Raw genomic sequence first — 17,064 nt, forward strand, 5'->3', positions numbered from 1 at the left:
AATGGAAACAAGAAAAATTCCATTTTCAGTAAGGACCCAAATGTTTTTCCATGTCTTTTTAATAAAGAAAAATGGAACCAAAAAAATTAACAAGCCAAGGGCTTTCATTCATTCAAGTGTTTACTGAGGACCTGCTGTGTGACAGCCTGTGCTGGTTGTGGAGGTGGACACTGAGGAGCACACCAGGGCACACCATTGGTCCCCCTGCTTATGTGTGGTCAATGTCTTGAAGTGTGATCAGAACCAGTATCTAGGTTCTCAGCTTCTTCTCAAAAAATAATTCAAGGACAAGCCACAGATTAATCAGGCAAGCAAAGAATTTAATGGGGTTGAGGAAAGAGAAGGAAAGTATACCTGCAGGGATGCAGGCAAGGGGGGGAAATGCAAAGTTCTACCATGGGGTCCATGATTTATGGGGGTACAGGACTCCAGGTGTGCCCTGATTGGCATGCTTGAGACACAGCAGGGGAACTCTACTAGGTGATCCGATTCCCTTAATGGGTTAGGGGCTGGGTTAGGGGATGCTGGTGGGGGGTGATTGGCTTCTGGCTGCTGTCCACGAGCTCTGCAGGCTGTGCTGACCGCTGGTGATCGGCCTCTGGTCACTGTCAATGAGGCGTGAGGTAACCTGTAAGTGGGGGGGGGGGCGGTGCTGCCCCCCTCGCCCTGTCCCTCTTTCCGCCATGTGATGAGGTTGCCTCCTGATCACAGAGCCGCTGGGTGTGCGCTGTGTGCTGTAAGCTGCAGGGTGTGTGCTTGTTAGCTGCCCCTTCCTAATTTGCCCCTGTGCTCAGCACATTCATGCTAGCCAGCAGGCCAGTGCCTCAGTTTCTCTTGCCAGGCTAATTAGGTTTTTCTACCCTTCCTCCTTAGGTCCCTATCTATCCTGCCTCCAAAGGGTTAAACAAGAGTTCAAGGCAGGACACCCAGGAGGCCAAGTGGAAGCCCCAGAGAGGAAGTGGAGGCCAGAGGCTCGCAGGCAGCACAGAGGAGGCCTAGAGCTGGCCGCCGGGAGGGACCCCCCCCCCGCTCTGCTCTGCACTCAGGCCACATCGTGACCCACGGATTTCTTGCAGACCCACTGGTAGGTGGCATCACAGTATATGTCATTCCACATCTGCTGAGTATGGACACAGTCCTGTGGGCCCGTTCCTGTGCTGCCAGTTGTCCAGCTGCTCCTTGCTCAAAAACCTGGAAATAGAGGGACGTTATTCAGCTAGACACAGGCAGTGGTCCTTGTCCCTGCTATGGCACATGGAGCTAAACTGACGCGGCTCCCCAGTCCCCTTGCAGCCCCAAAACAGGGACAGAGCTGCGATGCCTGCGGACCTGGGTCTGGGGAGGACATCCTGAGTCACTGATGATCCAAGGATGGGGAGGGTGTCTGTGAGGCAGCAAGTTGGGGAGAAGAGAGGGGAGGGGTCTTTCCTTTCAACTTCCACCCCAGAACTCGCACTTCCCTGCAGAGCTGGACCCCTCCCTGCACCTTCCCTGGTGTGTCCAGGGTCTAAGCAGCAGCCAGGGCCCCTCGGGGAGGCCCAGCATCCCATCACGTGACTTTCCCTACCTAGTCCCAGCCCTGGATACGAGGTGTGCTGTCCTGGGACAACATCTGGCCAGAGCTTCTCAGGATGCTTTACAAAGCAGCATGGCCTTTTTCACACCCACACAACAGTCTCAGGAGCACCCTGTGGCCTGGGTGGTCATGTCAACTGAAATGACCAGAGCTAGTGAGGTCTTTTGTTAATAACCTTGACACATCCTGATGCTGACCCCCACCAGATGGCCACCCTGGGCATCGATGGCCTTGGTGCTCCTCAAATCGAATGTGAGTGCCTGGCCTTCCCAGGAAGCCTGGGTCTCCTGCTCACGTGCCCTCCACAGCCATGGGATTGACTGACATTAAAATCGAGATTGATCTGCACCTGTGGAGCAGGGTGTGTGTGTGGGGGTGCCGGTGCCACCCGGATGCTGCACACCGGCCCTGTCTGCTCTCAGTGCAGAAATTCCCAGGCAAGCATGAACAGATAACAGCAGAAAACAGTGCTGGAATGCGGGACTCGGCAGTTTTGCACAGGAAGCTTTTGGACATGTTGTTTCCTCTAATCTTCTCAAAGTTGGGACAAAACTGAACAAACGAGATGAGCTGGGTGCTTCAGAAAGTGCAAAAGCTACTAGTGAATCCTATTCTCCTCTATCAGGAGAAACAATAGAAATTTATGAAGTTGCTGCAGAAAATCCAGGACTTGTCAACAAATCTTGTTACCCCGGTGGTAACAAGAAGACACTGGGGAAGTGGACTTGGCCCAGTGGATAGCGCATCTGCCTACCCCATGGGAGGTCTGTGGTTCAAAAACTAGGCCTCCTTGACCCGTGTGGAGCTGGTCTACGCACAGTGCTGATGTGCGCAAGGAGTGCCGTGGCTCACAGGGGTGCCCCCAAGAGAGGAGCCCCACACGCAAGGAGTGCGCCCTATAAGGAGAGCCGCCCAGCACGAAAGTGCAGCCTGCCCAGGAATGGCACGGCACACACAGAGAGTTGATGCAGCAAGATGACACAACAAAAAGAAACAAAAAAACAAAAACAACAACAAGAACTCACAGCAAATAGACACAGAGAACAGACAACTGGGGCGGGGGGAGAGAGAAATAAATAAAATAAAAAATAAATCTTCAAAAAAAAAAGAAGATACTGAGTAAACCTTCAGAAATTGTTCAATGAAGGAATGGCGCAGCATTTGAGAAATATGTAACATCTATTTAGGAATGAAAATAAACTAATCTGAAGCAACTTAATCCAGAATAGTTATTTTAAATTGTGGTGGATAGAAGTTTAAAATGGCAACTTGTAGTAATATCAATGGAAAAGCTACATGTTGCAGCTATACTACTGAAATAAACTTTCAAATGATTGTAGATAAACATAATACAGGGTGTTTCTTTTTTTTCACAGCACTCTGCGACATAGGCTACAGTCTAGTTATTATATTCAGAATTCACAAAATGACCTGAAAATAAAAACTACTTCTAAAAATTATGTAATTCAAGGGTAACATTGTTATCATAAACCTTCTATAATAGTGTAACTATTGCTTAATATCCTACTAATGAAACATTCAACTTCATTTTAAAAAGTCAAGATTCTGGAAGTGGCTGTGGCTCAATCAGTTGAGCTTCCATCTACCATATGGGAGGCCCTGGGTTCATGCCTCAGGGCCTCCTTGTGAAGGCAGCCTCGCCCGCACATCCCTGAGAGCCACTGGCCTGCAAGTGCTATGTAGAGCCGACTCAGCAAGGTGACACAGCAAAAAGGGAGACAAGTAGAAACACAGAAAAGCACGCAGCAAATGGACACAGAGAGCACACAACAAGCAAGCCTCAAGGATGCGGTGGGATAAATTCAAAAATGAGTAGAGAGATACAGAAGAATGCAGAGCAAATAGACACAGAGAGCAGACGGCAAGCAAGCCTCAAGGGGGGGGGATAAAAAAAAATCAAGATTGATGACAGGAGAGGAAGCCCAAAGGGACCTGAGGGGCTGAGGGAAAAGCATGCTCCCTCATGCTCTCAGAGTGCCGCCCTGCCACCTGCCTCTGACATGCCCTGCTGCTGACATCTGTCGAGCTCCGGGAATCCCCCTCAGTCATGAGGACAGTGGGGTTTGTTGTCCAGGTTTCCGCCTCCAGTGCAAGATGCTCAGAGGAATTCAGTATTTGTTATCACCTGACAGGAGACATGAAGGTTATGGGCTGTGCCCTCCCCTAGAGGAGGAAGGTCAAAGCACCAAAGTCCCTTGTCACACACCAACCCTGTCAGAACCACCCCAAGCCTCCAGCTCTGACCAGCCCTTCCTCAGAGGACACCGATGCCAGGTGAGTTCCTTGGGACACACAGAACTGCTCAGCCTCCTCCAAGACTTCTTGACATCAGAAAAGTAATGGAAGCTCCCCCTGAAGAACTTCCAGCCTTGCAGGAGCAGCCAGAGAAGCTGAGCTGCAGCAGAGGTGGGAGGAGAGGGAACCAGGGGCTGATGGCAGATGGCCCAGAGCTGGCCTTCCTGAACCCGCCAGCGGCTGGCTACTGAGACCCACGTCCTTGAGGTTTGGTTCCCCAAGGGCAGGTGCTGCTGAGACCATGCCTCCATCCCACTACCCAATTAACCAGGGAGGGGCAGCTCAAGTCGCCTGGCTCAGTACTCCTGGGACACTCGGCTCTGCTACCCAGAAAAACTCTCTGCTGAGACATGTGTTTTGTGATCATGTCACTTTATTTCCCATCTCACTGCTGCCACCGTACAGTCCTCTCCATCTCAATTCCCACCATCTGTCTAGGAAGTTGTCCATCCATCCAGAGACTCCCTTACTTCCTTGACTTGATCTCCATCCACTCTGGCTGCCCACACCCAGGACTATCCCAGGACTTCCTCATCACCTGCTCTACCTGCCCTCACAGGTGTCACACACTAAGAGCTCATCCTGTCACCAGGAGCCCCAAGTCTCAGCTCTTTCCTCCCTCCCTGTCACCACATCCTGCTCTGTAATATCATCTCTACTGCAGCTATTTAAAATGGTACCACAACACTCATTTCTTCATTCATATGTTCAACATTCATGCATTCATTGCTCAACATTCTTAAGCTTCTATGACCCAGGGACTGTTATAAAAAGACCAATAAAACACGATTCATGCCCTCAAGGAATTTACAGTCTTGTGAAGTGAGAAAGATATAAGAAGGGTATAGAAGATGCACTAATTAAACACCACATACAGGTTAGAATAGAGGCACGAAAGAGGGTGTCATCTCTGTCACCTGTGCTGGGTGGGGGGTGGGGTTTAGGAAGGGAGTCCAGGATGAGATGTTCCTAGAGATGAGTCATAAAAAAAAAAAAAACTGAAGGGTTGGGGAATGGGGAATTAATACTTACTTGGTAGAGAGTTTCTATTTGGGGCCAAGGAAAGCTTCCAGCCAGAAAAGATGACAATGGTTGCACAATATTGGTGAATGTATATACAGAAATAGATAAAATGGGAGATTTTATGTTATATACATGTTACCACAATAAAAAAATTTTAAGAAAACAAAGAGCTGTACAATACAAAGAGTGAACCCTACTCTAAACTATGGACTCTAGTTAATCATATGATTATAATAATATTGGTTCATCGATTGTAACAAATATACCCACTAAGGGAGAACGTTAATCATGGGCAAAGCTCTGAACTTTCCACAGAATTTTCCTGTAAACCTACAACTGCTCTAAAATTTAAAATATTTAATCAGAAAATCACTTTTAAAAATCCAAAAAAAAACTGAGGAAGATTTTCCAGGTGATCAGGTCCAAGAAAAGCCTTCCAGACAGGGGAAGTGGCAGGTACAAAGGCAGGCAGGCATGAAACTACATGGCTGGAGCTGACATGTGCAAACCTGGGCTATGGCCCCCATGCAACGGGTGGGAAAGGAGCCTGGAGAGGCTTCCAGCACTACATCTTATGCACATAACAAGGAATTTGGATTTTTCCCTGTGAGCAATGGGAGGCCCTGAAGGGTTTTACCCAATGGCTCAGGTTTGCACTGTAAATATTTCAAAGTGGTGTAATGTGAAGGCACAACAGGAAAAAAAGACCATCCCATCTGGGCCAGAAACATCCATCAGAACCCAAATGCAAAGATCTCAGGAAGAGACAGACAGCATGGACCAGGCGTTCTCAAAGTGTGTTCCCTGGACGAGCAGCATCGCGCCTCCTGGGAATGCGGCAGAAATGCCCCTTCTCAGGCCCAGCGCAGAACTGCTTTTTCTGAAATTGTTTCTGAACCATCTGTTTTTAACAAGGCCACATGTGATTCTTATGCTCTGAGGCCTCAGAACCAGTCATCCAAACCCAACCCAATTAGGGCCCACCAGTAGCCTCTTTTTATAAACAGTGTCACTGCAGCAGCCACACCCATTCATTTACACGTTCTCTTTGGCTGCTTCAGCAGTGCAAGAGGACAGCACTGAGGAGCCCTGACAGAGACTGTGGCCCACATGTCTCAATTTTACTATTTGGCCCTTTAAGGAAAAGTTAAAGTATTGATACTGCACCCTGACTGCCCATGTTTTAAAACTTGGTGGTGCTCAGGCTAAATCCCAGACCAAAATCCATAAGATTTCTGTACATGAGTCCCAGGCATGTGCTTGGGTGACTCCAATGCACAGCCAGGAAGGAGCACCTCTCAGTCCATACTAAAGCAGGAGGGCAGCAGTGGGGCTCGAGGAGAGGCAGGAAGGAGGAAAGACTTCCAGGCACTGGTCCGCATGGCCAGTGATTCCTTAGACTCAACTGGAAACAGGGGAAAGAGCAGGGGCTCGGCACTGCCTGCCAAGTCCTCATTTGTCAGCCCCCATCTCTCCAGCAGCTTCTCCCAACCATCCCTTCTCTCCCCCAGCTCCCTATAGGCATCCTCCTCCTTAGCAAGTGACCTCCTATGCCACCCCAAAAGAGATGTGGTTAACAGCAGCTCTCGCAGTCTTGTGTTCCACAGCTGCACATGGACACCAACTTCCACACCTGCTCCCCTCCCAGCCTCAGAGATTCAAGTACCATCCCAACCTCCTTCAAAGCCAGTCATGCAACGTGCATTTGACTCTCCTCCCTATCTTCAGCCTCCACCTCTTTCCTGTTCCCTTCCTTGAACCTCAGGTGAAGCCTATCTGAATCTAGAAACTCACTCTCAAGTTCACCAAAATATTAGCAAGTGGTTCTGATGGAAAGCAGGCAAATTTTCATGGCAATACTGATGCTTCTTTTCTCATCTTGCAATTTTTTAATATTTGTCACACTGTCTATAATTAACAGATAGATGTTGTAATGGAGGAATAGATGATTTGAATTTTACTCCTCCCCCCTTCTCACCTTCCCTCTCAGCTATGTTCCTTGACAGACTCATACACCTGATCGATTCACGCCCAACAACCATGATCTGCTTCCACCGAAATTTCATTCCAATGACTTATTAATTGCCTAGCCTCGGTGGACGCTTTTCGATTATTTTACATGGCCTCTCTGGCATGTGCCAGAACTGACCACTCCCATCTGGAAATTCTCTCCTCTTTTGGCTTTCCCACATGCACATCTCCCAAATCCACTGTCCTCAGTTGGTTCACACACACGTCTTTCCCTTCTTGACCCCTGAACCTTGATTCCTGACCCCACCCTAAGCCCTCTTCTGTGTTTTGTCTCATGCAAACCACCCACTCCGACTGCTGCAACCAGAACCAACATACCCGGGCACCCAAGCCTATGTCTGCAGTCCTGGCCTCTCTCCTCAACTCCAGACAGCCTGCAGGTGATGTCCACTTGGATGTCCCCCAAAGCACCACAGCCAGCATGTCCAAACCTTGCTGCTCCTCTTCCTCCTTTATTCCTCAGTTGGGGAACCCTCTGTTCAGTCACCCAAGTCAGAACCTCAGGGTTCTCCTTAAAACCCTTCAGTGGCTCCTCATTTTCTGGAGGATGAAAGCCAAGCTTACTCAGAGGCCTTCCAATCTAGCCCGTGTCTCTCCAGCCCTGGCCACCCCTCTAGCCCAGGGTTTTTCAAATTGCAATCACCAACTCATTAGTGGGTCATAAATTTGGTTTATCAGTTTTCACAAGCTTTGCTCTTTTTTAAAAGAATAGAATATAAAATGTCAGAGTTCATGCAGGAAAGGTTTTGCTTTTTGAAACTTGCATAGATAGATTACATAGATGATTAGATAGAAAGATAATAGATTTCCTTCTGCCCTTCCACAAAAGGTCCCTTCTCCCCTTCTTTTTGCCTCCCCCCCTCTCAGTTCCCAGTACTTGCTTCTAACTTAACACCTCTTCCACCAATCTATATGACTTTGCTTACAGGTCTGTCTCCATTTTGCATCTTGTAACCTTCTCAAGAGCAGGCATCATGTCTTATTCATCTTTAACCCCCTGACACATGGTAGATGTTCATGAAAGTTTTGTCAGACACATGCATGAATGCTGGCTACAAGGTTAAGTGCGTTACGTATGTTGATTCATTTGATCCTCCCTGTGAAGCAAATCCTATTGCCCCCATTGTGCAGGTGAAGCTCAGCAAAGGTAAGGAACTTGTTCAGGATCACACCGTTTGTGATAGCTGGAGGTCACAAACAGGTTGTCTGGCCCTACAAGTACACTCTGCCATTACCACACACCTTCATCACAAAGATCTGGTTTGCAAAAGGTGAAATTTTGTGGAGAGATTATAAGCCACCTGAGAGCAGGGACATAGTTTCTCATGTCTTTTGCGCTACTGCCTGGGCACAGAGGAGCCGCAGCGTTTATTGGATTTGTCCTCTCTCCACCACCCTTGCTCTTTCCCAGAGGGGACACATGCTTGAGGCTAAATGGGCAGAAACATCCCAGCAACTCCGCCCTCTGCATGGTGGACTCTCCCTACCACTTACTTTGGGTCCTTTGTAGCTGCTCCTGTGAAACAAAGGCTGCATGGAGGGTCTCCAGGCTGCTCTCCTGCTCCTGGATTTTCACGCTTAGTGAGTTGGTATTACTCACATTAACTTGCAGCCTCTGGATCTCAGCCTGTGCCTCCTGCAGTCTGTTTTCTCACATGTGGGTCTGGGAATTTAAGGCAGCACCCTTCATTCCTTGTGTTATGGTCTCTAACTCCCCTGGCATTTTCCAATACTGCTCTTATTCCTGGGAGATCAACTTTTGTCTGCTCCATCCTGCCCTTTGTCATTTGGGTCTGGGCAATGGCAGTTTCCAAATCTTTTTTAACAACTGAATCACTTCACCAGCCCCGTCCAACCGACCTCTTAATAACTGGATCTCAAAAGTGCTGTTGTCTACTCTGCCTTTTATAAAGTTCTGGGTCTGGGAATTGAAAGCACTTGCATTTCCCAGACCTCCCCAGGGCCTCTAGATCTCAGCATTGGGCCCTTCCAAACTGCTGCTTAAAACCTGGTGCTGGGTCCTTAAAACACTGACCTTGTGCAGGTTGTCTTTCAAAAGGTGGGTCTGAACACTGGCATTCTGTAAACTCATGTTTGCAAAGTGTAAACCTGCCTTTAACACCTGAATTTCAGCGTTGGCATTTTCTAGGCCTCGGCTTCACATGTGGGGTACAACCCTTGTGTTTTCTGAACTGCTTTGTAAGAAATCTTGGGTCTGGGAATTCAATGAGTTTGCATTCTCCAGAGCTCTCTTTAGGCTCTGTATCTCAGCATCAGACCCCTCCAAGGAATTCCTTAACATCTGGGTCTGGATATGAAAGGTGCCAGGATTCTCTAGAACTCCTTTGACCATCCGGATGACAGCACTGGTGTTTTCCATGTGGCTGCTAAGCGTCTGGATCTGAGCACAGACATTGTCCACCTTGTACTTCGGCATCTGCATCGCCACAGCCCAGGTGCTAGAATGCTCTTTAAACAGCTGGAGAGCTTCTTTATCTCAGCCACTGGGCCAAAATGGTGGGAATCTTCAGGGGAGGAAATGCAGAGGTCGGGCAAAGAGGCCCATTTCATGGGGAAGCACAGAGATCAACCAGTGTGTTCTAAAGTTTTCCGTGTGGAGATGCCTACACCATGGCCCTGAGAGCACCACCAATGGCCTGTGCCCTCCCTGACCCTGGACCAAGCAATAGCCAAAGATCTAATTAGCCATCACACATGAACTAACGGATCCAAAGCATTGAAATTGTTGCTTACTGTAAACTAGTTACCCCCACACACACCAAAAGTCATGCTGGTGAGACTTGGATTCTTTTGCTGTTGTAACTGAACTTGAAAATAACTCATTATATAACTCAGAGCTGTTGAAGTTTAATTCCACAGAAATTTCACCATTAGAAGAGTCATAGAGAAAAAGAAGATGTGAATAAGGCCCATGTTTAGTCCTGAGCTATATTTGTACAACAACCATTGAGCCTCTTGATTCATCATCGTTACTCCTTGAAACCATGTAGACACAAACATAAATTTTCTGATTACGAATTCCAGGGGGGAAAAAAACCACAGGAACAAAATAGGTGCTCCTGGCAGAAGGCCCCTGTTCAATTCACAGTGCTATGATGGAGGGGTGCCACACCTTCAGGTCACCCGGGGCCTCTGAGCTGAAATTGCCTCTGAAAGGGCTGGGCACCCCTACAGAAAACAGAGGACAAGAGTCCCTTCAGAGCAATTTGGGGATATGAGAGCCCTGAGTGAGAGATCTTGGCCACCACGGCCATTTAAGGAAACTGCAGCCCTTTCCTCTGCAGGGTCTTTCCCAGCAAGCCCACCTGCCACTGCCCCTGGTCTTGCCATCACCCTTGGCTCTCCTCATGAGCGAGGACTCAATTTCACACATCCATGGTCACCTCCTGGTTCCATCCTCCCCTCAGGACCCCTGCCCTATTCCTCAAGCCCTGGCTAGGGGACGTGTGAGACCACCTGGCCTTTGGAGGTGTGAGAACAGAACAGGAAGTCAGGGTTGATCTTCAACAAAGAAGCAAAGGCAATTCAGTGGAGAAAACATAATCCTTTCAAGAGATGGCCCTGGAACAATTGAATAGTAATATCCAAACAAATAAAAATGAACTTTAGGGAAGCAGACTTCACCCAACAGATAGGGTGACCACCTACCACATGGGAGGTCCTCGTCAAACCCCGGGCCTCCTTGACCTGTGTCGAGCTGGCACATGCGCAGTGCTCATGGGCACAAGGAGTGCCGTGCCATGTAGAGGAGCACCAAGCTCAAGGAGTGTGCCCTGTAAGGAGAGCCACCCAGCATGAAAGAAAGTGCAGCCTGCCCTGGAGTGGCACTGCAACAAGGAGAGCTGACACAAGAAGATGACACAAGAAAAAGAAACTCAGATTCCCGGTGCAGCTGATAAGGATGGAATTGGTCACAGAAGAACACGCAGCAACTGGACACAGAATTAAGAAAACTGTGGCGGGGGGTGGGGGTGGAATAAATAAATTAATTAAATTAATCTTTTAAAAAATTAACTTCAATCCACACCTCACGCCTTTACACAAACACTAACTCAAAATGAAACATTGACCTAAACTTTAAAATTTCTGGAAGAAAATGGGAGAATATCTTCATGACCTCGGGCAAGGCAAGCAGACTGAGAGAAGATATTTGCAAATCACACATTTGAGAAAGGACTTGTGTCTAGAATGCATAAAGAACTCTCAATATTCAACAAGATGACACACTCATTTTTTATTTAGACAAGAGTTTGAATGGATAAATTTTTTTTCAGTGACATATTTAACTATACGAAGTAAAATGCTCAAAATCATTAGTAATTGGAGAAATGCAAACTAAAACCACTATGAGATATCACTCCTACCTACTTATTAGCCTGGCTGAAATGAAAAAGACCCATCATCCCAAGTGTTGAAAACGATGTGAAGGAGAAGGAACTCTCATCTCCGTGGGTGGGACTACAAATCCTACAAACATTTTGCAACTTGGCAGTTTCTTAAAAAGTTAAACATGCACATACCCTATGACCCAGCCATTCTACTCCTAGGCGTTTACCCATGATAAAATAAAGATTATTCAATAAAAGGACTTATAGATGAATGTTCACAGCACCTTTATTTGAAATAAAAAACTGGAAACAATCCAAATTCTGTCAACAGCTAAGTGGGTAAGTCGTGGCGTAGCCATTAAATGGATCACTGATCAGCAATAAAAAGGAATGAACTACTGTGCATGCCATGGCATGTGTGAAACTCAGGATAGTTATGCTGAGTGGAAGAAGCCAGAGAAGAAAATTAATAGTATGTCCAGTCAATCCCTTATATGTCTATAAGGAGAAAATGTGAACTAATCCACAGAGACAGAAAGTAGAGCCGCAGTTGCCTGGGGAGGAGGGAAAACTGAGCAGAGGGATTACAAAGGGTTACAAACTATGGTGCAGGTAGGGCAGGTGGTGAATGTGTTCAGCATCTTGATTGTGGTGATGGTTTCATGGGTGTACACATATCAAAACATATTAGACTGTGCACTTTATGTGCACTTTGAGATGCACATTATACTTATAGCTACATTAAAAAGAAAAAGATTATGCCCTCCTCTAAAGAGGTCAGACCCACTGAGGGGCCTGGGGATGGCAGGGGAGAGGCTTGTCCTGGGTTCTGGGCCTCCTGACACCGGCTCCCTTCCTGCCCTCCCTCCCTTCCACCGTGGCTAATCACTGTCTGGTTCCACAGGTGGTGGCCAGGTGGTGTCTCCCAGGTGGGACTGAAACTTCTGGAATGAGGGATCTGCCTGCATCTGTAGAACTGAAAGACCCCACTCCTGGGTCAACACCACCTCTCAGCCTGGGGCTTGGGGGACACGGTGCACACACCCCCTAGCGGTTGGATTCCAGAAGGAGGGAGTTGGCTCCAAGCCCCTCTCAGGGTCTTCCCTCACGCGCTTTGGCTCTCCTTATGGGGCGCACTCCTTCCTCATGGGGCTCCCCTATGCAGGGACACCCTGAATGGCAGGGCACTCCTTGCGTGCATCTGGACTGCACGTGGGCCAGCTCCACACGGGTCAAGGAGGCCCAAGGTTTGAACTACGGACCTCCCATGTGGTAGACGGACGCCCTATCCAGTGGGTCAAGTCCGCTTCCCTTTTCTAAGTTTTGACTTTGGTAATACTGACACACACCACACAAAATATGTTGTACAGGAAAATATTAACTTCACATATGTATTTACTCCATGAAGGTAATCTCATGCCATAATGAAAACCTCTATGAAACCATCCTGGAATGACCACACAAATGGTATCAGTACATACTAATGAAAATAGTGATAGCTAAGATATAGTGAACCTTACATATGTTGTACACTTCTCACATATAACTTATTAATCTGCTCATTAATCATGAAATACTGATTTACCAGAAACTAATCTCCACATTAGAAGAGAGACTGAAGAACAGAAAAGTTGAATCACTTGCCCAAAGTCTCACAGCTAGTGAGGGGAAAGCAGGATCTGAAGCCAGGCAGTCTGGCTCCCCTAAACCATTACACCAAAACATCTGCCTCAAGCTACTGGACGCAAGGTCAGTTTTGCAGCATTACTAGATCTGCATTACATGGAGATCTAACCCATTACTACGGAAACCAGCAACAGGAACTTTTTCATTATGCTTTTACTACCAAACCTGCTGCTGGTAAATTACAGCAACTTTCATCCACGTGAAGATAGAATTGGCATAAGACAGCTCCTTTCTTTGCTGATAGGGCAGTGGTCACCAGGTGCAGCCTGTGCAAGCCTGGGCACCTCCTCTCCCCCACACGCATCTATTCATACTCCTCTCCCCTTCACCCTTGCCAGTGAGCCAAGGTCACCAGGTCTGCCCCTGGCTCAACTGGGAAAATAAGCAGCAAATAGAGGCCCCAGCGTCTGTTTTAGGCTTGCCATCAGGGTGATTGAAATGAAGCCACTAATTTGAGAGAATTCACAGACCCCTCGGTAGACATATTCTCAGAACCAGAAAGGGGCTGAGAGCTGCTACCCAATCTGATGGTGCTGCAGGAGGGTAGCGGGAGCTCGTGGAGAGGGACACTATTAAAAAATGACCCTGTGAAACTAATCCTTACATCTGACAAGGAAATGACATGTACCATGCTTGGAAAAAGCATGGTCTTGGAATCAGGAATGGTTGTGCTTCCCTTAGGAAGTGTGTCTTTTTCTGTTTTCATCTTCTGGACATGGTATATTTTGTGTCTCCCTTCATAGCTATTATCACAGTGTGTAATTAGAGGATCATTAGAGAGATTTCCTGATGAATGTCTGAAGTGCTGTCTGAAGAGACAGTCTGTTTTCTGCCCTATTAAGTGCCATTAGGATGTCTGTCTGCTTCACTGTACCTCTCACAGAACTTGGCACAGTAGGCCCTCACCAAATGTCTGTTGAATAAGTGAGTGCATGAGTCAATGAATAAATAAAACATGAGCAACGGACTTGTCAATTTCCTTTTTTGTGTGGGCTGCTAGAAAATTTACAGTTGAATGATTCTTGCATATCATAACAAGTGAAGAGGATCTTATCCTTGTGTTTTTGTATTAGCCTCCTTCTTAATACTATTTTGTGTCTCTACACTTAATTTCCTTCTTTCTTTCCCATCTTCTTAGTCTGCCTTGCTATATTTTATGAATCTCTATAGGCTGCCTTAAAGCCCTTTAGAACAAAGTGATAAATAGATGTTTGCCAAGGTCTTACATATATATTTAAAGTCTTCACACTAAACCCTCTGCCAAACATCTGATCATCTGTGAGCTCTTAAGAACAGTTGAGGCGAAGTGGACTTGGTCCAGGGATTAGGGCATCTGCCTAACACACGGGATGTCCCGGTTGAAACCCTGGGTCTCTTTGATCCGTGTGGAGCTGGCCATGTGCAGTACTGATGCGTGCAAGGAGCGCCCTGCCATACAAGGGTGTCCTCCATGTAGGGGAGCCCCACGTTCAAGGAGTGGGCCTTGTAAGGAGAGCCTCCCAGTGCAAAAGAAAGTGCAGCCTGTGCAAGAATGGTGCCGCACACAAGGAGAGCTGACATAACAAGATGATGCAAGAAAAAGAAACACAGGGAAATGGACCTGGCCCAGTGGTTAGGGCATCCGTCTACCACATGGCAGGTCCGCAGTTCAAACCCCGGACCTCCTTGACCCATGCGCATGCTAATGCCCACAAGGAGTGCCCTGCCACACAGGGGTGTCCCCCGCGTAGGGGAGCCCCACGCTCAAGGAGTGCACCCGTAAGGAGAGCCGCCCACCACGAGAGAAAGTGCAGCCTGCCCAGGAATGGCACCGCCCACACTTCCCGTGCCGCTGGCGACAACAGAAGCGGACAAAGAAACAAGATGCAGCAAAAAGACTCAGAGAACAGACAACCGGGGGAGGGGAGGGAAATTAAATAAATAAATAAATCTTTAAAAAAAAGAAAAAGAAACACAGATTCCCAGTGCTGCTGCTAAGGATAGAAGCGGTCACAGAAGAACACACAGGGAATGGACAGAAAGAGTAGAAAACTGTGGGCAGGGGAGGGGAGAAGGGGGAAAAAAGAAATGAAAAAATCTTAAAAAAAAAAAAAGAATAGTTGAGGTTTGGTAGGTCCAGCACTATGCTAATTCTTAGAGCAAATTTGCTCCAAGCCTAGAAACTACAAGTGGTCATTTCAGTCACTTGTGTGTATTGTGTATGTGACAAGCCCTTTTCTAGGAGATCTAGGCAACCTAGTATCTAAGAACCAACATAGAGTTATGGATTTTGGACCAAAAAGGATCTCGCTTTAGAGGATTCCCAAATATATGGACATCCTAATAGACAGTTTGCTTTCACTTGTGCCCTATTTGGAGGGGGAATGGAGACTGGGGGCAGTGAGGCAGGCTGGGCAAGATCCTGGTCTGGCCTTGAGAAGAGTCTGCTCACATTACAAAAAAGAAGGCAGGGCATCATGAAGTAAAACTATTAACAAATAACTTAAACCCCTTTTAAAAATCTCTACTATAAATTATTTACGTGCTAGTGGGAGGATTTACTTTCAAGTCTGAAATTCTACAATTACTTTCTTTAGCCATATCACTTCATATCTTGACCAAGTACTTTCCCTTAAAACAATTTCAAAATCCCATAATGAGAACACCTCACGCTGCACAAGTTAAACATTTCATATCCTCCAACCTGAGAAGAGCTGAGTCCACCCCCAGTGCATTTGCTTCTGTCGGGAGGCCAGACCAGCCCTCCTTAGGGGTTAGTCAGGAGACACAGAACGTCCATTTATGAAACTGAAATTTGGTTTCTATTATTAGGCTCATTTGAGTCAGTTAAATCTTAGACGACAAACTGGAAGAGGAGGAAGGAGTGGGTGTAAAGAAACACATGACCAATAGTCATATGTTGTACATAAATGAGAGTTTCTGGAAGAATTGGATAGGGTGTGGGCTGGAGTTTTTTTCATTTTTAGGGGATGGAGATTAGGATCGAGAAGAAAAAAGGCAAGACAATAGGCCAGACCAGAGCGCCTGCTCAGCACCCTAAAGCTGCCTGCCCTTCCCATCCCCCTCCTGCCCCCACCCCCAACACCAGGTACTCTGCGGTCTGGATATCAAAACCAGCAGACGTGGTCCCGGACTCCCCGCCGCCTCCCCGGATGTAGGAGGGAAGGGAGGCAGGGAAACCAAGGAAAGGAGACGGAAGGTAAGATCAACAGACTGTCAAGACCTCCTCAGGGACCTTGGGGGTTTTTTGTTTCCCTCCAAAGTGGTTGAGTTGCACAAAAATCCAAATCCACCGGGGACTGGTCACCTTCCAGCTCCCTTTATCAAAGTGCTAGTGGCTGCAGACCTGGCACCTGCTCACCTGCAGCTGCAACCGCGCTGCGGGCGCCGCAGGCGGAGGCCAAGCAGGAAGGCAGGGAACCCAGAGGAAAGCCCCAGGCAGACGTCGTTCTCCAGACAAACCGGCCCACAGACCCCCATGCGCAGACCAGCGCCTGGCAGCCCTGATTTCTGAAAAGCCTCCAATGTTACATGAGCAGAAATCAGTAGGTGTGAAATACATACCCTTTCGCTGGGAAGAAATGCAGCGCGGATGCGAACAAAATCAGAGAGGGCACTCCTCTGTCTGGACCCAGCAGCTCTGGGAAGGGGAGGGATGCCGGAAGGCTCGAGAATTCCATGAAAATTAACAAAACCAAGGCAAGCCTAAGGGTCTTACCTCCTGCGCGGCATCGCATCCATCTCTGGTCTTCGCTGTAGGATTCTCCTCTAAGTCAGCTGAATAAATGCACCCAGCTAACCTGCAGGACAATATTTCCTACCCCTCCTGCAGTCCCGCGCTGGTCAGAGCGGCCGAAAGGGTTTCTCTACCCACATCTGCCTGAAATCCCCCAGCCATTCGCTGCTTCTTCGGGTCAGTGGGGATCACAGACAACAGAGGCTGCTGCTCCTTGACGAAGTTTTCCTTCCAGCGCCTCCCTTACAGTGCTGCCATCAGAACTAATCCATCTCCCACCCCGGGCTGCGAGGAAACGCGCTCCTCCCCGTGCGCGCTGACGACAGCCCGCGCCCCGGCGCCCGCAC

The 17,064-nt window shown here is 47.8% G+C and overlaps 1 long non-coding RNA gene across 1 annotated transcript; it reads right to left on the reverse strand.

Annotated features, from left to right (window-relative positions):
• Positions 1 to 299: 299 nt before the first annotated feature.
• LOC131273995 (uncharacterized) lies at positions 300 to 16,993 on the reverse strand. Its single transcript, XR_009181193.2, has 3 exons — positions 16,700 to 16,993; positions 4,925 to 4,958; positions 300 to 1,191 (listed from the first exon to the last, which is right to left on the reverse strand). It is a non-coding gene; the product is annotated as an uncharacterized lncRNA (long non-coding RNA).
• Between the last annotated feature and the right edge of the window lie 71 nt (positions 16,994 to 17,064).

This window comes from Dasypus novemcinctus, chromosome 17 (assembly GCF_030445035.2).
Source record: "Dasypus novemcinctus isolate mDasNov1 chromosome 17, mDasNov1.1.hap2, whole genome shotgun sequence".
NCBI classification, from domain to species: Eukaryota; Metazoa; Chordata; class Mammalia; order Cingulata; family Dasypodidae; genus Dasypus; species Dasypus novemcinctus.